At 41.8% G+C, this 22,507-nt stretch overlaps 1 protein-coding gene across 2 annotated transcripts in view; it reads left to right on the forward strand.

Annotated features, from left to right (window-relative positions):
- EPB41L4A (erythrocyte membrane protein band 4.1 like 4A) overlaps positions 1-22,507 on the forward strand; it is a 257,445-nt gene that overhangs the window by 183,057 nt on the left and 51,881 nt on the right. The window lies entirely within an intron of this gene.

Here is a 22,507-nt window from a genome sequence, read left to right on the forward strand (position 1 = left end):
CCAAAAGTTCTTTAAAAAAAAAAAAAAGGAACACTATTGACGTAACTTCATCTATACAGAATTCAGTGGACTTTTTGTAATTGTTGGTCTTTTGTTGTGAAATATATGTGCAGGAAAGTGATCACAGTGTACATACATACATGAATATATATGTACACTTGCACGTACACACAGAAAATTTAACGTAGCCTGCAGTGCCAAAGTCCTTCCTATTGGGCTGATGACATCTTTGCTGTCTCCTCCCTCCCCAGCCAGAGACAATCCCCATCTGACTTTGTAATTATTTCCTTATTTTTTGTTATACTTTTAATACTGTATATCCTTCCCTGATCAAACAAGTTTATTTTGCCTATCTGTAACGTTATGTGAATGCATCATGATGTGTATTGTTCCTGTTTCGCTTCTGTCACTGCTGTATGCCCTGTATACTAAAGTGCATTCATTTCTCTTGCTGTGAGTATTCTGTGTAATGATCATTTCTTTATCCATTCTACTATTGATGGGCATCTGGGTTACTCGGATTTTTTGTTTTAAATGAAGCCTACTTCTGTAATAAAACCACCTAATCAGTTTTAATCCATGTTCAATGTTTAGAACTCACAGAATTGTACTGTAAAGTGACATTACACGTTACTGAGTTTGATTTACTTTTAGGTCACCCTTGTCTAACACATTCCATGGACTTTTTAAAAGATTTTATTTATTTATGAGAGAGAGAGAGTGCGCACCCTAGAGGGCAGGAGGGGGTGTGGATTAGAGGAAGAGGAAATAGCAGACTCCATGCTGAGCATGGAGCCTGACGTGGGGCTTGATCTCCCGACCCTGAGATCATGACCTGAGCTGAAACCAAGAGACAGTTAACTGACTGTGCCACCCAGGCGCCCCTGGACTTTTCTCATATACTGTCTCACTTGAGCCCACAATAACCCTGTGAGATAGGGCAAGGCAGAGAGTATGTTCCCATTTTATAGATGACGAAGACACAATTCCGGTTGCAGGACGTGGGCAGGACTGGGATAAGAACCTAGCTCTCTCGGTTTTTGTTTTTACCGTATTGTGAGAAATGAGTGCAATTTTTAATAACAGTAATCTCTGTCTGAACATTGCATGGCCATTGACATAGCATTGTGACATCCATTGTTTCATTTAATCCTTATGCCAAATTTGTTACGGAAGTGTTTTGCTCTGTAGCTCCTAACTGTGAGAATGTCACCTGACTTACTGTTCCAAAGTCAAATTAGATCTGACTGTAGGTCCCTCCCTCTCCCTGAGCTGGGAAGAAATTAAATTCTTCTGCAGTGGCAAAAAGAAGACATGATTTGCACTTGGTTACTTTGTCACAGGAGTCTTATCATTATCCCTGTTTGGCAGGTGAGGAAACGAAGATTTAAAAAGATAATTTGTCCAAGATTATATAATAAATAGGTGGCTTAGGATGAAAATTCTAGCCTTAATAGTTAATATCTTCATCTTAATTTTTTTGTATTTACCTTTGTACATGAATCTTACATCCCATTTGGATCAAATACAGTGTGGTGTAATTAATAATCGAACTTTCAGATCCCATGCTGCCTCATGAAATTACCCACAACATCTTCCAGTCAACATTTCATCCTGTTCGAGATGGGGGATTCACACTTTCTTTTTATACAAACCTCAGGTAGCTCCTTTTCTTCTAAAAAGAAGAATACTGCTCTAATACTGTCTTTATGTATAGGTGTGTGGCTCTCCTTAGATGCCCAAATTCTAGAAGCTGATTAATTTAGGAACAGGAATTTATGATTTTGTTTCTCTCTCTCTCTTTTTAAAAATAGATTTATTTATTTATTTGAGAGAGTGATAGAGTGAGCACAGGCAGGAGGGGTAGAGTGAGAGAGAGAGAGAATCTGAAGCTGACTCCATGCTGAGTCCAGAGCCTGACCCCAGAGCTCCATCTCAGGACCCTGAGATCACAACCTGAGCTGAAATCAAGAGTCAGCATTTAACCCACTGTGCCACCTAAGTACCCATGTTTTGTTTTGTTTTAAAATTTTTAAAGATTATTTATTTATTTATTTGATAGAGAAATCACGAGTAGGCAGAGAAGCAGACGGGGGTGGAGGGGTGATAGTCTCTCCGCTGAGCAGAGACCCTGATGCGGGACTCGACCCCAGGACCCTGAGATCATGATGTGAGCCAAAGGCAGGGGCCTCACCCACTGAGCCACCCAGGCACCCCTAGGTACCCATGTTTTTGTTTTTCTCTTATGCAGAGAACAACCCAGGGGATGGTATTGAACCCAAATATCCCCTCACTCCCCACTCATCTTGTATTGTAATAGAACATAGTCTCTCTTCTGTAGGGAATGAGGGTGTGGTGAATGTACCACTCAGGTTTCTCAAGGACATCCTCTCAGCATCTGGGAAATCTTTTTAAAATGCAGCACATCATGGGGTGCCCGGGTGGCTCAGTATGTTAAGCCTCTGACTCTTGATTTCAGCTGGGGTCTTGATCTCAGGGTTGTGAGTTCAAGCCCCACATTGGACTCCACACTGGGCATGGAGTTTACTTAAAAAAAGAAAAAGTGCAGCACATTATGTATTTATTATCATAAAAGCCGGCTGGCTCAATTGGTAGAGCGTGCATCTCTTGATCTCAGGGTCCTGAGTTCAAGCCCCATGTTAGGTGTAGAATTTACATAAAATTACATATATACATACATACACACTTGTTTTAAGAAAAGTTAGGAAACTTAGAACCATCTTTCATCTCAGATGGAAAAAAATCTAGAATTCCATTCTTCTAGTACTTAACACTTTATTATATAGCCTTCTAGTTGTTTGTATATCTTTTCTGCAAAAGCGATACAGTAATCTTTTATAATCCACTTTTCTTATTTAATAATATATCATGGATATGTTCTAATAAGTTTTGAAATGTTCTTAGCTCTGTTTTAAGATCTGTATAATTTTCCGCCACACAGATGTACAGACATGACATCTTATTCAACCAGTCTTTAGTTCTTGGATGTTTAAGCCACTCGAAGTTTTGAAGACTATAAGTATAACTTGAGTGACTCTCCTTGTGGTGATTGCTTAAAGCATTCATGCTAATTTATTACATATATTTTAAATAAGAGTGTATTTTCAACATTTTCAATCTAAAAAGGATTAAACAAAGCTGTGTTTAGAAACTAAGACTTTGCTGTGTACTCCTTTCACTTTGATTTTGAATTACTTTAAGCCTGACTTATCAAGCCCAGATTCCACTGATGTGTTCTGGGATCCAGAGGCGGCCCTCCCTGTGACGGTGTGACTGTCCGGGTCCAGAAGGACCACGTAGCAAATGCCAGTGATGAGGTGTTACAGTTGCTGTCACACACAGGGAGGATGTGGTTGAGGCTGGGATTGATGTTGTTCTGATTTTTCAAATCTTATATTTTCTTTTTCCTCTAATTCGAATGTACTCTGCTTCGAGCCTCAATTGAACCCAGTCGGGGGTCTCAACCGTGCAGACTCTTAAGGTCGTGGTGGGGTTCAGACTTAGAGCAGAATATTCGAAGAGGGTCCTCCTCTCTTCACCTACATTAGTCACTGCTGTGCTTCTTGCCACAGCCCCGCTGGGCCCCAAGAAGATGGGTGGTTCTGTGTGAAACTAGGCTGGGATGTGTGTGAGAGGAAGGGGACTCCTGTGAGCAGGAACTCTGGTGAGCCTGAGGCCCTACTGTGCTTAGCGTCAAGCCTGCCTACGGAGATAGAAGATAGAGATCGGAGATCGCACTGCCAGTCCCCTTGAAGGTGCCGCTGCCTGGGGGAAGGAGGGGATGCTTGAGGGAGTGGCCTGTAGGTCACTCGGTTGCTGTAGTCCTCTGGCCTCTGTTTCCTTCTCAGCCACTATAGGACTATAGGCAGTCCTTCAGCCCTCCGCTTCCTCCTCCCACACTCCCAGCTCTGGCAGCCGCCTTCCTTAGAAGCTCCCCGTTCCTGAGGCTCATTCATGGGTGGCTGGGCAGGAAAGGAACAATAGCTCTCGGGTTTTTTGTTTTTTGTTTTTTTAAATTACTTTTTTTCTGACCAAAGGAAACAAAAATATTACTTTACTAAATGACATTGCCACAGTTATTTAAATTTTCCTTTAAAATTTTTGACAATTAAAGTGGCAGAAAGCTGATATTGAGACATAGAAAAAGTTAATTCGATTGTACTGTATTTGGCAAAAATGGGAGTTACGGTTAAACAGAAGATAGATTTTTGTTTAACTCTAAACAGAGCAGCTGTTAATGTTTGTAGATTAAATTCTACTGATATTTTCCCTAAAAAAAACTTTAGAACTACAGTTTCAGGAGTTCTAGGTATAAATTCTCACCTCATTTAACATCTATATATAATAAAAATAAAATTGTGATAGGAGGCCTTTGTTTTTTTGTTAGTTTATAACATTGATAGTGCATGATTTGTTACTGTAGGAGACATTCTTTTATTTCTTAAGTTAAAATAGTTCAGTCTAACTTAGGGACTACTCCCCTTAACTTGTATCTCAGTTGTCTGCAAATTTAAAGTGCCTTTTTTTTTTAAAAAACCTCTCCATCATGAGTAAGAAATTCCCTGGTAGCAAAAAAGCTATTGTGTTTAGAGTCCACAAAGATTAGGCCTAGGCACCTCTAGGAGGAAGTGCATTCCAGAGTCAAGAGCCCCGCACCCCGCACCCCACCCGCCTGCCTCTGCCCCACCCCAGGAGGGCAGCACCCGGGCAGCCCGCCAGAGCATTCCTGCAAATCTCCAGGGCTTCAGAGGGAGCTTGGGGGTAAAGCAGGAGGCAAGAGGGCAGGAAGGAGAAGTGCATATTTGTACAGCCCTTTCTCTGACAAGGCCTTGGCAGCTCACATAGGTGGGTTCCTGTCAGAGGAGAATCGGCTCTAAGTAGGCAGTGCGGACAGCATATTTGGCTGTAATCCATAATTAGCTGGAAGAAAAGTATGGGGTGAAGCCATTTGCAATGGATAAACAATGCTATGATTGTTAGCCTCTTAACCATACCGCACTGATGAACAGAGAAATAAATAGTTGCAGTGTAGTCTTTGGATGACTGAAAAGCAGGATCTGCCTACATGTTGGCATTCCCACTCAGCCTCTGTAGAAAAGACTGCAGACACACTGCCCAGGGGCTGACAAAAATGACTTCTGAGTGAGGTTGGTTTGTGCTAGTCCATAAGTAGACAGCTGCTGCTCAAGCCAAGTCCCTTGTTTCTATGCAGGAGAGTAGACCTGGTGTTGCCAAAACTTCTAGTGTTTTGAGGGAAGAATACAATTTTGGATATTTATGTAAACTTAGCAGAACTTTGAATACTGGCCATTTCATTTTAAAGACAGTCTCTTGTGTGCTAACCTCCCTGAGGTCCAGATGTGGTGGGAGGCCTGCCTCTTTGGAACCCTGATGGACAGCTGGTGTGAATGGCTGAGCCACCTGCTCCTGGGGTTCACTGTGGGCTTCCCAGCATCCCCTGTGAGCATCACTAGATGGGATTCAGCACTCCATGACTGCCAGCACAAGCACTTTTCTGTTACCAGGTTAGTTGGCCCCAGCAGGGGATGATGGTGCCATGCGGCTCTGGACTCACATGTGGGGAGCTCACCAGCATCCATTGATGACCTGAAGCGGATGCAGGCCAGAGCAGGAGACAGAAAGATGCTTTGGTAGAGTGAAGCACAGCTTCATTTCATGCCGTATAGAGCTCTGGGCTGTCAAGAACTAGTCACGTCAGGACAGTAATGATCATTCACTGAATACTCCTTGTGATTGGCACTTTGTGTGAGATGTGATGTCAGCAGAAGCCCAGCTTGGCTTGTGGCGATCAGAAATATGTGTTAAAAGTCTTTGTAAAGCATAAAGGCAAGCTGTGTGAGCAGAAACCAATGTCAGACTGGGGCAGGGTGATCTGGCGAGCTGCCTCTGATAAATCCAGGTTCAGCCCCTGTAGCCCATGTCCTAACCATGCAATGTTCTGAAGACATTTAACCAGCCAGGGCCTCAGTTTCTCTGTCTGTCAAATGGGGATATTACCCCCCTGCCTCACTGGTTGTTCTCAGGGGGTGCTGTCTGAAATGGCCAGAGCATAATGTTGAGTACATGTAGGGCTTGGTATATTTGAGTTTTTCTCTACAAAACCAAAGGAACTCTCTCTACACAGTGTGAGCCAGTCAGGAGTCCCCCGGTCAGTCTGAATTGTGTTTACCCTGTCGCATCAGTGTCACATCCAGAGGACAGTAAGATTATGTGGAGGAGGTGTGGCCTTTTGAGTGTGATGGTGGAGAGCAAATGGGGCTTCAGAAGGAAATTGGATACCCTTTATTCTAGAAGGTTTTATATAGACAGGGTGTTTGGGAAGTGGGCAAGTCATAGTGCTGTGTGTGTGTAGGTTTCTCCTGCCTCGCCTACCTACCTCCAGATCTCTGGGTACTCCAGGGCAGCTGCTGGCAGGCAGTGTTACTAGCCCAGGCTTGGGGGCTGTCCTGCCAGTTGTGTTCCTCCTTCTCAGAGTAGCCAATTTTCTTCTCTGATTTTTATCCTGTACCCCGTGCTGACCACTCTCCAGCCTCACTGGGTGATTCCATGGCCATGAATTGGGAACAACAGATTCTTTACAGTGAATTCATAATCTGATGGGATTGTATGATAGTTTTAGAATTCAGATATTCATTCCGTCTTCTGTGTAAAGGTGGTTTCTCCTATTTGGAGTAATTGGTTGCTAGGCCTACCCATGTTCATTTTTCATATCAAGCAGACAATGGGAACTGATGACAAAGGGCAAAGAGCAAAGTACTCAGAGAGGAGAAAGCAGAGTTGTTGAATGAGGAATAAATGGAAGCCAGGGCTCTGGATCCAGGATTTTGCAAGTTAAGTCCCAACCTCAATACATTATTAGATCTGCTGTTTTACTTATACAATATGAGCAGACCTATTGCCATGTTTGTCATTACAGAGACTGGAAACTACCTGAATATCCATTAGTAGAGAACTGGCCTAATAAAAGAAAACTTGTGTAACCCACGGAACTACCACGTCCCTTTTACAAGAAATCTGAGGGCACGGTTTGATTCTGTGTTGGTCTAATTCTGCAGTCCTCCATCATCTTCCGTGAAAGGCCGGGTTCCCTGAAGAGCTCCGCAGGGAGAGCAGTGTTCATGACCGGCAGTCACTGAGCATCACTGTGTGCCTGGCACTATACTAGGCACCCCACAGATAGGATCGCACTCCTTTTTTTTTTTTTTTTAGAAGATGCTGTGACTCATAATGTGTAGGTGACAAGACAGAGGGGGACTTGTCTAGGGCCCCAGGCCTGGAATTTGAACCCAGGTCATTTTAGAGAGGAAAAGCAAAAAGGTGGTACATTTTTGCTCATATGGAGTGATCTCTGGGACATGGTATAAGCAAGGAAAAAAAGTGGGGGAGAGGACAGCAGTATTACTATGTTCCCATTGTATAAAAGTACAAAAATCAGAGATGGGGACTGTGCGTACGTATATACCTGCACAGAGGATACATGAGAAACTAGTAACAGTAATGGCTCTGGAAAGGGTTTCTGAAAGCCTGGGGATCAGAAATAGGATACAGGTTTTTTACTATATATTCTTTAAGAGCATTTGCCTTTTGGGGCGCCTGGGTGGCTCAGTGGGTTAAAGCCTCTGCGTACGGCTCAGATCATGATCTCAGGGTCCTGGGATCGAGCTCTGGGAGCCTGCTTCCTCCTCTCTCTCTACCTGCCTCTCTGCCTGGTTGTGATTTCTTTCTGTCAAATAAAAAAGAGCATTTGCCTTTTTTTTTTTTTTTTTACCATGTTACTTTTTTAAAAGTTCTACAGGTAATTGTCGTGATGCATTGAGTTCACAAAATGATTTCAGATGCTCATTCAGGTCTCTAACGGATATGTTTTTGAAAAGGTTAGATGAGGACACATACTATGCTAGGAAACATGCCTCATAATTTATGGGAAAACTAACAGAACAGTTCAAGGTTGATCATATGAAATTAAAAATTCAGGATTTCTATTGTGTTGTAACAGATACAACTCCAAACTTCAGAGCAAGGGGCATAAGACATTCATATCTGTACATTTTTTTAAAAAAGACTTTATTTATTTATTTATGTGAGAGTGAGAGCAAGAGTAGGATTGGGAGTGGGGGCAGAGACAGAGAATCTCAAACTGACTCTGCATCAAGTGTGGAGCTCTGTGGAGCTCAGTCTCATGACCCTGAGATCATGACCCGAACTGACATCACGAGTCTGATGCTTAACAGAGCCATTTAGGCGCCCTCATATCTGTACATTTTAATCCAGAACATTGTATTAGAGGTCATTAAGTCACAGCATGCTTTCTTTCAAAGGAGAAAACTCAAGGTAGGACCCAGAGTCCTTGGATCAGATGAATTATAGGACAGTCACCTTGTGCCAGGGGTAAGGAAACTTACTCCAAAGAGGTAAAGTGATTTGTAAGTGCAGCGTGTTCTGGAACCTGGAGGGGATCTGCATGAGAGTCACTGGGCAGTTTAACAAGTGTCTGGAAGATTGTGTCGTGATAGGTCTTTAGGCATTGCGGAGTGTTTGCTTATTCTCTCTGGGTCAGAAGAAGACAGGAAGGGAAGAAATTAGTATACATTTTCATATACGGGAATTCAAACAAGCCATTCTGATCAGGACTGTCATGTGGCTCGTTCTGGAGAGGCTATCTAGAAAATTTAACAGTGTTAATTTTGTTTGAGAGAGCTGTGATTGTGACACTCCTTCAAGGTAACAAATCAGAATTAGTTCTTCTACTGAGATAATGATCCAGATCTGTGATTCCTGCTTCCTTTTTTTTTTTTATTAAAAGATTTTATTTATTTATTTGTCAGAGAGAGAGTGAGAGCGAGAGTAAGCAAGCACACAAGCAAGCAGAATGGCAGGCAGAGGCTGGAGAGAGAAGCAGGCTCCCTGCCGACAAGGAGTCTGATGCAGGACTCGATCCCAGAACCCTGGGATCATGACCTGACCTGAAGGCAGCAGCTTAACCGACCGAGTCACCTAGGCATCCCTCCTGCTTTATTTTTATCTGGACTAGAAGAACTCCTGCTGACAGAGTCTTAGATTATCTCTCTCTTTTTTTAAAAAAAAATTTTTATTTATTTATTTGACAGAGAGAGATCACAAGTAGGCAGAGAGGCAGGCAGAGAGAGAGGGAAGCAGGCTCTCTGCTGAGCAGAGAGCCCAATGCGAGGCTCGATCCCAGTACCCTGAGACCATGACCTGAGCCGAAGGCAGAGGCTTAACCCACTGAGCCACCCAGGCGCCCCCTAGATTATCTCTTGACTGATTATTTAAGCAGCTAGCTGCCTTGAGAAGTTATGTGGTAAAGTGCAAGGAGAGAAAAAGGTAACTGATTCGAGTAAATTTGAATTCCTGCAGGAGTCTAACTTGGCTGTGACCTGTGACGCGTCACTCAGCATTCTGATCTTTCATCTCATTCTCCATAAAATAAATGAACTGGGTACATAAACACTAGAGATCCCTCTTATTCCTTTTTCTTTTTTTTTTTTTTTTAAGATTTACTTATTCTGGAGAGAGGGAGTGAACATTGCACTGGGTTAGGGGCAGAGGAAGAGAGAGAAACCCACTCCCTGCTGGGCATGGAGCCTGACTGGGGGCTGCATCTCACAATCCTGAGATCATGAACAGAAATTAAGAGTTGGACTCTTAACCCACTAAGCCACCCAGGTGCCCTGAGATCCTTCTTCTTGCTAAAGGTCTCTCTTCTTAATTCTTTGGCTTCTCTGTCATATAGTTAAAAGGACCAAACATGAAAAAAGATTTTGGAAAGCTTTCTTTAAAAATTTTTAAATTTAATCATCATTTCAGAAGCCTTACAGACTTGTGAAAAATATCTTCCAAGATCACGAAATACATTTTTCTCATTAGAAATATACACTGTTTTTTTTTTTTTTGCATACTTCTGTATACAAAAGTATGGTTGGTTCCTCAAAACTTGAGTTCCCAAATGAAATTCTTACTGACAAACTGAATAAAATTAATTGCAGCAAGCTTTGCATTAATACACTTTTTCAAACTATTCTTTTAGTCAGAATTGACCAGATGAATCTGGATTTTACCTCTTTGGTTAACTCATGGTTAGAAATTAGTACTATCTTGCTGGGTACACAGAGAAAGAGGTCTTTCTGGACAGGTTTTTGCATTGTGTTTTGTCTCTGTGTTCGACTTCTCTGTGACTATAACTGAAGACTAGTCTTTTTGTGAACCTACTTGTTCTCTCAGAAATCAGCAGTATGAGTTGTTTCCACCTTGGCAATTGTTTGTGGTCACAGTTCCTGAGTCCCTGCCTTGATTTTACAAACCATTCAGATGATTTTTTTTTTTTGTTTTTTCACCCCTCTTTCTTTACAGGTGGAGGCTCAAGGGTATCTGTCATCTGCTTGAGATTGTTTTGAGATGGATCTCCTCCTAGGCAGATGGCATCTGAGAATGTCCCACGTTGGTTTTACTATCAGATTCAGAATTCACAGTGATTTCTCTGTCAGCATCTTCTTCAGACTCTGTCAGAGAGTATCTGGGATTGATTTCCATCATCTGCTTTCCTTACTTACTGGTATCTATGTGAAAAATGGTTGAGTTCCTAGAGTTTAGGTTATTTTCGTTGGTGTAGGGAGAGGAGGTTAAGTGAGGTAAGGTAAAAAAAGGAACTACCTTCACTGTGGAGCAGGTGCCCTGGTTGGCACTTTGAACAATGCACGATGCAAATCTGGGACCAGGAGGCCTTGCTCTCTTCTATCTCCCAGGGTGAGAATGGGGTGTCTGAGGAAACTGCCCATTTTCCTTCTCCAGAGAAGCTGGGATCAGAGCCCAGATTATGAGTCACTCAGGTGGGGAGAGCCACCTCTTCTGGGGCTGCTGTTACAGCCCGGGTTCCTGGCACACCCATAAACAGAGAAGTGGGTTCACAGAGAAAGAATAGAGTAGAAACACTGTGAGAAACACCGGAGGATCACGCAGCTCTGAGAGGAGAATGAGGGTAGGAGACAGGAGCCATGAATTCTAATCTGTGAGGTCCTGCTATGTCTTGAAGATGAATCCCTAATTTGAGATGGTTTCCTTGCACCTGAACAGTGGATAACGTTACTTTTTTTGGTAACCCCATGGGGAAGGTGGGTGGTATTCTCATTTTACCCCTGAGGAACTGAAGCTCAGGAACATGAAGTACTTATTCAAGGTTACACAGACCCTAAGAACAGTGTCCGGATGTGAACCCAGGTGTTTGGTGTATTAAGGCATCTATTTGGAAAGTAAACGGAAAATAAAAGAGGTGAAAGGCTTCGAATTATTTGAAAACACACATCTCCAGTTTTTCCCACTATTGCATGATTTCCTTACTTACTAGATCAACTTGTTTCTGCAGATACTCTTGAGAAGACAGTACGTTCTGCTAATTTATAGAGGAGCAGCAGGTCAGTCTGCTGCTATATCAAGGCATTTTTTTTCTTTTTAAGGAATTATTTAGGTCTTTGGGACCTTTTCTTAGCAAAGAGAGGAAAAGGCAGGAACAGTGTTAACTGAGAAGCATCAGGTAGATCACATAGGCAGGTGTATGTTTGTTCAAGGCTGTTTTCCTGTTGGCACTCTTTTCTATTCTGCCTTGAAGCTGATGTTTATTTTCATTCCGTAAAAGATTTCTTAATATATAGCAAGTCTGGTTAGATGTTCTCTAAAAAGTTATTATTTTCACTCTTCCCATGAGTGTTTAGCATTCCACGCATAGCTACCAAGATTAGAAAAGCAAGCAAAACCAAAGGCCTGGGGTATATTAAATATCATAGCTTGAGTGAGTTACCATAATGATACTTTTTTTCCCCTTTGCCATTTCCCTTCATCAAGAGTTTATTGAGCACCTCTTTGGCATAAAACCTGTGATATTATGATTTATAGTAAGAAATACATATTTGGTCTTTATTCTCTTTTCTGGTTTCTGGGGGGGGGGTGCAGCTCCTAAAACCATTGGGATTTCCTAAGTGATAAGAGCAGTAAAGGTAAAGGGGCATCTTTTGTTGTTCATAGCCAGCCCCTTTTAGCCACACCTGAGTTTGTGTGGGTGAGGTGACTTCTGGGAAGTCCGTAAAGATGGAGGCTGGTTGCCAGGGGGAACCAACCGTAATTAAGGAGTTGGAATTTTCAGCCCCACCCCATGACTTCTGGGGAGAAGAGCAGTGTTAGAGTTTGAGTGGAATCGGTGATGGTCAACGGTTTCATCAGACATTCCTGCATATTGAAGCCTCCAGAAACCCCCAGAGGGTGGGGTTCTGAGGGGTGGGTGAATTCATGGCAATGCAGTGAGTGGTGCTCAGGGCTCTTCTTCATACGTTGCCCTTTGCACCTCTTCCATTTGGCCATTTTTGAGTTCCATCCTTTTATAATGAACTGGTGATCTTATAAGTAAGCTGCCTCTCTGAGTTCTGTGAGACCCTTTAGCAAATGAATCAGAGGAAGGGGCAGTCTTGATGGACTGAGGCGTCAGCCTGTGGGATCTGACAATATCTCTGGGTAGATAGTGTCAGAATTGAGTTAAATTGAAGGCCACCAGTCCGCGCCCTCTGAGAATTGAAATGCTTATAGCTGTTGCATAAAACATGCAGTGGAGACCTTTTTCCACAGAGCACAGAAAAATGAATAAAACTTGGCCCCTGGACTAGGGAAATTAGTCACAGAAAATAATAAAGTGGTTATTTTACACTTATTAAAAGTCAAGCACTGTGTTAAGCACTTTATTTAGTATTATTTTTAATTTTTTTACTTTAAGTAGGCTCCATGCCCAATGAGGGGCCTGAACTCAACCATCCTGAGTTCAAGAGTTGCACACTCCACCGACTAAGCCAGGCACCCCAGGCACTTCCTATGAATTATCTAATCCTCACATTCGCTAAATTGTTGGTGAAACCCCTATTTTATTGATGAGAAACCTGAGGCCCAAAGGGAATTAAGAACTCATCCAAGCTTACACAGTCGGGTAAATCGGCAGAGTTGAGAAGCAGATAAGGGGTTGTCTGACTTCCATTCTTGCGCCCTTAACCATTTTGTCTGACTAGAGAGGTGAAAGCGGCGCTGCCCTGCGGGTAGGAGGTGCCAGTGTCATAGAGCCGAGTTCTGAAAGAGCTGCAGTGTCCAGGAGGAGATCTGCTCATGACTGGAGGTAATCTGTGGTGAAGGCAGTGGGTTAGGAGAAGGCTGGCTGGATGAGGACGGTAGTTGTCAGGCTGGGTTCTGCAGCTCCCGGTGGGGAAGGAGATACCGGTGGACTTCCTTAAGGGCTCTGTGGACACAGACAGTTTTGATTCAGTCACTTTTTTTTTTTTTTAAGATTTTATTCATTTATTCGACAGAGAGAAATCACAAGTAGGCAGGGAGGCAGGCAGAGAGAGAGGAGGAGGCAGGCTCCCTGCTGAGCAGAGAGCCAGATGCGGGACTCGATCCCAGGACCCTGAGATCATGACCTGAGCCGAAGGCAGAGGCTTAACCCACTGAGCCACCCAGGCGCCCTGATTCAGTCACTTTTCAGATTCTCTTTCCTGAAGGGAGTGTGCCTGCTGTAGTAGACTTGCTGGCTCTTCTCTCCAGCCTACTTTTACTGATGGACCAAAACAAAGGCAGACCTTTTCCTCATCCGGAATCTGTTCTACTGTTTTGTCCTTAAATGATAAAAAAACTGCTGAGTTAGTGTCTGGAAACTAAATGGCCTTAATTATTAAACAACACCTCCTTTTCTTTTTTCTTTCTTCTTTTCTCACCTCCCCTCTTCTCTCCTCATCCCCCTTCCCCTCTTCTCTCCTTTTTTCCCCTTATTTTTTTCAAGATTTATTTATTTATTTCAGGGGGAGAGAGAGAGTTGGGGAGAGGCAGAAGGAAAGAGACAGGGAAGAAGACTCCCCACCGAGGGGGTAGCCTGATGACACAGGCAGGGCTGGATCCCCCAGGACCCCGAGATCATGACCTGAGCTGAAAGCAGGAGTCAGACATTCAAACCACAGAGCCACCCAGGTGTCCCAGTGACACCTCCTTTTCTAAGTCATTTCCTCATTTTGACTTTGGACAAAACTGAAGGAGGACCCAATTGATTTGTCATCTGATAGAACATTTGAAATAATTTTAAAGATGTTTTATTTATTTACTTCATACAAAGGGAGAGAACACAAGTAGGGGGAGCAGCAGGGAGAAGGAGAGAAAAGCAGGCTCCCCACTAAGGGGGGAGCCCAATGCAGGGTTAGATCCCAAGACCCTGGGATAATGACCTGAGCCGAAGGCAGATGCTTAACAACTGAGCCACCCAGGTGCCCCTGAAATAATTTTAGAAAATATATCATGGATAGACATATAAGTCATAGAATTTCTGTAATGACATTGTGTTCATAACAGAATACATGCAACTCTACTTATATGTGAACAAGATTTCTCAGCATTGAGATCTACCTAAAAACAGAAGTAGAATTATTGCTAAACTGTTTCACTTAGCACTGAATAATATTCTTCCATGCCTTTAACCTATGTCATCATTGGGAAAACAAAGCTACCTTGTTCATCTCATTAAGAATTACTTTTTTTAAATTAACATATATTATTTCTTTCAGGGGTGCAGGTCTGTGATTCATCATCTTACACAATTCACAGCACTCACCATAGTACATACCCTCCCCAGTGTCCATCTCCCAGACACCCCATCCCTCCCACACCCCCTCCATTCCAGCAATCCTCAGTTTGAGTCCTGAGATTAAAAGTCTCTTAAAGTTTGTCTCCCTTTCTGGTTTCATCTTGTTTCATTTTTTCCCCTCCCTTCCCCTATGATCCTTGGAAGAATCACTTTTTTAATTAAAATTTACTTTTTTACTTGTAATAATTATTTAACATTAGTTTGGTACAATAATAATCTGTTAATGATTGTAATGTCTTAGTTCAGTAGAAATTTTTAACATCTAGAACTTTATGGTCATGGGAAATAAAACTTAAATTTATTTATTTATTTATTTATTTATTTATTTATTTTTTGGTCACAGAGAAGTGAGATAGGGTGATGAATAAAACTTTCAAGTGTAAAACATGTATTACTCTGGGATAAATTTTTCCAGAGAAGGTGGAATTGAAATGTAAATACAAGGAGAGAAAAGAATGCCATGAAATTTCCAAATGTAGCCTCCTTTTATCTAATTTTAAAATGGATGACTGTGGGTATCAAATTTCTGTGGTATGTTATTACGTTGGATACATTAAAGAGAGTCATGAAACTATTCCATTTTAAAGTGTCAATATTTACTATATGCTGCAAATGATATTCTTTGGTATTATTTAAACTTTTTTTTTTTAAAAGTGAAGTGTACTTGACATATAATATCCTATTAGTTTCAGGTGTACATCACGGTGATTTGATATTTCTGTTCACTATGAAATGATCCCCGTGATACTTCTAGTTAACCATTTGTTATCATACAAAGTTGGACCTATTTAAACTTTTGATAAGAAACTTTAGATATCACCTTAGAAACATGCACTGAGGCACAATAGTTTTTCAGATTCTTTTGGTGAGTCCTGGATGAAAAGCTGAAAGAACAGTAAGTTAAGGACTCTTCGATATGAGCTTAACTATGGAAGCAGAAAAAAATAAGAATTTTCCCAATTGTACTTTAGCTAAATAAGCCTTTTTAAAGCAATTTTTATATACAATTATGTGTGCTTTGTATACATTTTATATACTATTATAATTGCATCAAATAAAAACCTATAAAGCAGGGGTCTAGCATACTCCTCTGAAACAGAACCAACTTCAGGTTAGAGAAGAAATTATCCTTCTGCCTGTGCCAGGTGAGATGAATTGTTTGGCAGGAGCTGACTGGAGAAGTTTTGCTATATGTTCCTCTAAACTACATGGCCCCATTGGAGGCGATTGGGGAGTGCAAGAGTTCTGTCAGGGTAGGATGTGAACGTCTACTCAGTCCTCTTCCCCTGAATTGTGTTCTCCTATCAGGGAAGAAACAGTTGGTCTTTAAGTGCTTTACCACCTCTTGATTCCAGCCAGCCATTCGTAGATAGGTGCTGTCATTGAGCCTATGGGTGTTGAGAGGAAAGATGGCGCCCATCTGCTGCTGCCATGTCTGGCAGTCGCTCCAGCACACACAGGTGTAGATCCCAAGTCCTTTGGATAGAATCCCTTCATTCTACTCTGAGCACCTCAGGGAACGAACAGATGACTTCCCAGGCTCAGTGCCTTTCTTGTCTTGGAACTTGGCATTCTGACCCATGAGGACAGATGCCTGTGACCACCTCTCTCTGTGTGTGCCCCTTGGTAACTCTGCCAAAGGCATAGAGGATGCAGTGCCTTCATTTGCACCCAGCTCATACTCCCAAGCTAATCATTTTGGTCATGAGGAAAGCATAGGGATCCAGGAGAGTACTGGGTCAGGGAAGAAGAAATTGGAAGCAGACCAAGCAGAGAAAGGATCTTTCATGTGTAGACATATTTTCCTAGCCATCCTTCTCATCCACACCCAATTCTTTATAATCTACCCTCCAGCTTTTTAGCAGAAAGCCTTGTTTGATCTTGTAGTTGACATGTAGCAAAATCAGTGTCTCAAAAGTCTGTATATTGGGGCACCTGGGTGGCTCGGTCGTTAAGTGTCTGCCTTCGGCTCAGGTCAGGATCCCAGGGTCCTGGGATGGAGCCCCACATCTCAGCAGGAAACCTGCTTCTCCCTCTCCCACTCCCCCTGCTTGTTGTGTTCTTGCTCTCACTGTTTCTCTCTTTCTCTCTGTCAAATAAATAAATAAAATCTTAAAAAGAGAGAAAGAAAAGAGAAGCAGGGATCTTGGGGTACCTGGGTGGCTCAGTTGGTTAAGAATTCGACTCTAGATTTTGGCTCAGGTCATGGTTTCAAAGTCATGAGATTGAGCCCCACGTTAAGCTCTGTGCTGGGCACAGAGCCCGGTTAAGATTCTCTCTCTCCCTCTGCCCCTCCCTCCTTAAAAAAAAAGAAAGAAAGAAAGAAAGAAAGCAGGGATCTGGCTGCCTGTTTGCCATGAATGGGCTGATGTCAGGCATTTGAACTTAGCCATTAGATGCTGAAAAACTTACATTTTCTAAATTGTGTAAAACACACTCGGAGACTCAGTTTTGTTTTACCTACTTTAATGAATGACTGTTCTGCCAAATTTTCCTGTTGAACCATAATTTGTGATGTTAGAAAAATGTCTTATTTTTCGAATTTGCCATACTTTCTGCTATTTTTCCATAGTACTCAGTCTAAGGTTGGTGAGACCAAGACAAAAATGACTTTGTACTGTCAGTGTGACAACTAGACCTAAGCTGTATTTCCAATTATTAGTTTGTTCTTAATTCATGAACAGCACTTTTTCCCCTGATAAATTGCATTGGGTTAGCTAATGTAAAATCAGATTAGTTTTACTGAAACCTAATACGCAGTTATTGTGTTGGGAATGGTTATAATCTGTCTTGATTATTTGTCTTAAGCATCAGATACAGGGTTTTTTATTTTAATTTAGATAAGAAAAAAGTGAATAAATGGGATAAAATTTAAACCTCAAAATTTACAAATTTATCATATTTGAGAGTTCTTTTAATGAAATCATTTATATATTACAGTCCTGCTTTATTTACTGGCTATTTGTCCTTTCCCTCATACAACCAAATAAGGCATTTTCACTTGCCAAAGACATCTTTTTTCATTTAACGTCACACATTCATCCTCATGCCCAGTCTGTAAATTAAAAGCATTGGCAGCATTTAAATAACATCAAAAATTTAATTTAGGTTGACAGGTGTCAAATTGAGCTACAGATTTTGTGAGACCCCTAGTACCATTTAAATGCAAAGTGTTTTTATAACTGAAAATCCATGTATATTCATCACCAAATCTTGACATCATAGGGCTGACTTTTAAGAATTGCCTCCAGATCAAGTAGCTAAATAGATTCTGGGAAAGTTGATTCTGTTTCTGACAGCCACTCCTCCTAAACTGAAGGCAAGGGTCCTTTAAGGTGAGGGCACTCAAACGTGAACAGAACCAAACCACACAAAAGCCTAATAGTGGTCTGATGCACATGGGCTGGAAGCGTTTGCATATAGGGTGTTGAAAATGAACAAGCAAAATGCCATAGAGCCTTGGATGCTGGCATTGTAGTCTTGCCTAAACGGTAGGGAGTTGTGTGCGCCCATATTAAGCTGCAGTGACTGACAGCCCAGAGAAGGAATTAGATATGGCTCCTTAATAAACAGTGGCAGTCCCCTGATGAGCTACTCTTCTAAATGGGACTAGCCTCTTGAAATAAAGCCCGTTGTCTTTTTAATGTGAATACCATGTGTAATGAATTGGGTGTTCCTAACTGTAAGTGGTCTTGCTAGCATTAATATATATATTTTTAAGATTTTACTTACTTACTTGATTGAGAGAGTGAGAGAGCACAAGCAGGGGCATCATTAATACTTTATCTAAAATAAAATACAGATTTACGAGGAGCCTTAATAACCATATATCAGTAACTGATTTCTATTATAATCTACAGCTGTCATTTAGAAGAACAGTGAGTTATGGCAGAAGGTAGTTTTTAGAACTCTAAGAAGTAGCCTAGTCCTGTAGGATATGGCTACAGGTCCTCTTTCTGCATTTCCCATAGCTCCACATACAGATTTTTGGGGGGGGGGGGACTTAGTTTTCACACATCTACAAAATAACATCATTATCTTGAATGTTCCCTTCTAGTGGAAAAAATAGAAACAAGCACGTCCATTAGAGTAGACCTTTGTTGATTGATGCCTACCACAGGTAAAGCACTGTGCTAATAGTCCGGGAGCAGTACAGTAATGTGTCCTTCATTTTATTAAGATTTTGTGGCCTAAACACTTACTAATAATGAAAAAATAATTTTAGTGTATATTTTATTAAATATATACATAATTCATATTTCATAATTCATATCTCTAGATATTTTAGATGGAAAACAGTTGTTTGCCCCAAATGGAGTGATTTGTGTAATGTAGGAAAATTGCCCTCAATATTTTATTTCTTGAAGTAGATAATGGCTAAATAGCCGTTCATTTTATAATTATTTGTTAAACTGTTTGTATCTATATGTTATATTCTTTTCTGGTGGTCTGTTATAATTTACAGTGAAAAAGGAGTGAGGGAAAAGGATTTTTCCACCCTGAAAAGACCTCCTAGAGCAGTGCCTGGAATTCCCTTGTGATCAGTTAATTATTTTAGTTAATATTTGGCTTCTTTTCGTCTTTACAATGGAACTGTTCTCTGGCCAGTAATACTTGAAAACACAGCCTTTTAGTGTGATGGGTTTGTTTCTCCATAGCCCAGGCATCTGAGCTAATGTACAAGGGATGGTTCTGAAAGGTGCTAGGATGGGGTTGGGGGAAAAGAGGCTTGGAAAGGAAAACAAGAGTACATATCAGCAACATGGAGAGTCAGGAAACCTCAATAATGGGATGCCTGGGGGGCTCAGTCAGTTAAGTGTCTGACTTTGGCTCAGGTCATGACCCTGGGTTCCTGAGATCAAGCCGGGTGTTGGGCTCCCAGCTCAGTGGGTAGTCTGCTTCTCCCTCTCCTTCTGCCCCTCACCCCACTCATACTCTCCTTCTCGCAGACAAATAAATGAAATTAAAAAAAAAAAAAAGGAAACCTCAATAATGTGTATCGATTTCTCTCGCTTTGGTAGAGTTCAGTAACCAACACAACCCAGCTTGACTGAATTGCTTACCTTTCTTCTCAAACGGTACTGTAACATCTCACTAGTTTGACCTAATTAGCTAAAATATAGCATTTTAAAAGTATAGTTATTACTTTTAAGTGCACCTTTAGCAACATACAGGAAGGTAATAAATATTGCCCAATTAGGGCTTTTTCAGAGTCTTACATCTATGAATAGAAAAGTCCAAGTTATAGTTAGCAAATGAGTATTATACGAGGGTATCCTTCAGAAATGCTCCCACAAAGTTCATGCTTATAAGTAGCTTCCCCCCAACCCCGTACTCTCTTTTCCTCATAATCTTTTTAAACCCCAGGCTTGTCCAGCTCACGTAGTTATAGAGAAGAGGAATACATTTCAATAGATTCCTGGTTAGTAGTCCGCTGTTTTGAATATAAAAGAACCTTGAATTAGATTTTATTACTGCCAATACCTTATTTGTTTATGCTGTGCACATGAAAATTCTATGACTGTTATGTTAGTAAAATAGTCTTTTTTTTTTTTAAATATTTTATTTATTTATTTGCCAGAGAGAGATCACAAGTAGATAGAGAGGCAGGCAGAGAGAGAGAGAGAGGGAAGCAGGCTCCCTGCTGAGCAGAGAGCCCGATGCGGGACTCGATCCCAGGACCCTGAGATCATGACCTGAGCCGAAGGCAGCGGCTTAACCCACTGAGCCACCCAGGCGCCCCTAGTAAAATAGTCTTGACAGTCAAACAATTTATTTTGAAGAAGCCTGGCTAAACTGTTGCTGAGTGTTTGAGAGACAGCGTGTATGTGGAGTTTTTTTAAAACTGAAATTCTTTTGGAAAAACATTCATCTTATGTTTCATGTCAAAAATTATTTGGACGTTGTGAATAACGTCCAAATAAACCAGGGGTTTATTTAGAAAATATATACACATACATAGTTTGAAACTTTTCTATTTGAAAGTATTCCTGGATTTGTCTACCTGTTTATTAGTTTGTCAGAAGATTCAGACAGAAGGAAATGAGGCAAAAGGGTTAAACACTCTCACTCTCTCTGAGGTGATCGGTAGTAAGAGAGGACTAATAATCAGCCTAAAGAGATGAGAAGAGAGGGGCGCCTGGGTGGCTCAGTGGGTTAAAGCCTCTGCCTTTCACTCAGGTCATGATCCCAGGGTCCTGGGATCGAGCCCCGCATCGGGCTCTCTGCTCCGCAGGGAGCCTGCTTCCTCCTCCTCTCTCTGCCTGCCTCTCTCCCTACTTGTGATCTCTATCTGTCAAATAAATAAATAAAATCTTTAAAAAAAAAAAAAAAAAGAGAGATGAGAAGAGAAGCAGACCTGGGCTTACTCTTAGGCTAGTCGCACAGGGCTTCTGTTCCCATGATGTTCACTTTCTCTCAGTGCTGCTTCCGTCCGTGTTATTGGCGCTGGGCATTGGGCTCTCGGCTGTGTTTCTTCCTCTCCTAGTGGTGGTGGTGGGGAAACGGCCCTAGTTTAGTATAGGTCCCTTCATTTACATTATAAATTACTAGTACCTGCTGAAAACAATACCACATTTTAAAAAAGTTTATTAGGAACAGTAAAAATATTAAGGTCGGGGCACACCTACTGTCTAGAGCACGGATGAATTAACCCCTCCTGCCAGGGCCCAGGGCTGTCCCACATGGAGCTGCACTGTGGAGAAGCAGCTCCAGCTCGTATCTGAGCCTGCAACTTTGGGAATCTGCCCTTGGGACTGTTATTAATGGTTATGGCAGAATAGACAATGACCGGCCACTGCCAACCTCCCATGTCACGGGAACTGGTTTTGTCCCATTCATTGTAGCTGGTGACATTTTCTGTAGATTCCAAACAGCTTTCTTAAAGCTTAGATTCTGAATATTGCTCCAACATGAACTTACCTTTAGGGCACAAAAATATCAGACTTGCCTTTCCATTTCAAGATTCCAAAATAGGAATAAAATTCAGATACTGAATCTAAGTCGAATTTCTTACTATGATAGTTTTAGAAGCTCTTTGTTGAAACCACCATTCTCTCTGTCCAAGGAGTATTCATTAATGTTCATTTTTCCTGATGAGTTGTCAAACATGCCTCCAAATGTTCTGAAGAGTATGTCTCTTCCAATGGACCCTTAATTTACACTAACTTTTTTTCCTAAAGATTTTATTTATTGGAGAGAGAGTGAGAGCGCGTGTGTGTGCACGTGCACATGAGTGGGAGGAGGGGCAGAAGGAGAAGCAGACTCCTCTCCAAACAGGGAGCCAGACGTGGGTCTCAATCCCAGGACCCGGGGATCATGACCAGAGCCGAAGGCAGATACTTAACCGACTGAGCCATTCAGGCGACCCTGTTTGTTTGTTTGTTTGTTTATAGATTTTTATCTTTTTTAAGATTTTATTTATTTGAGAGAGAGAGGGTGTGAGAGAGAGAGAAGATAGCACGAGAAGAGGGAGGGAGACGCAGACTCCCGGCCAAGCAGGGAGCCCGATGCGGGACTCGATCCCAGGACTCCAGGATTATGACTCGAGCCGAAGGCAGTCACCCAACCAACTGAACGACCCAGGCACTCTGGGCACCCCTATTTACGCTGACCTTTGAACTGTTTGAGAGTCGGGTGCACATGGCACATGGAAAGCCATGTATCATGGTGGTTTAGAGCTTAGGTCTCTAGAGCTGGACTGCTGGGTTTCAAAGCTGGTCCCCTCATTCATGGTCTATGGTACCTTGGGAAAGGCCCATTTTTCTTATTTTTAAAAATAGGGATAATATT

Source organism: Meles meles, chromosome 3, assembly GCF_922984935.1.
Source record: "Meles meles chromosome 3, mMelMel3.1 paternal haplotype, whole genome shotgun sequence".
Taxonomy (NCBI): Eukaryota; Metazoa; Chordata; class Mammalia; order Carnivora; family Mustelidae; genus Meles; species Meles meles.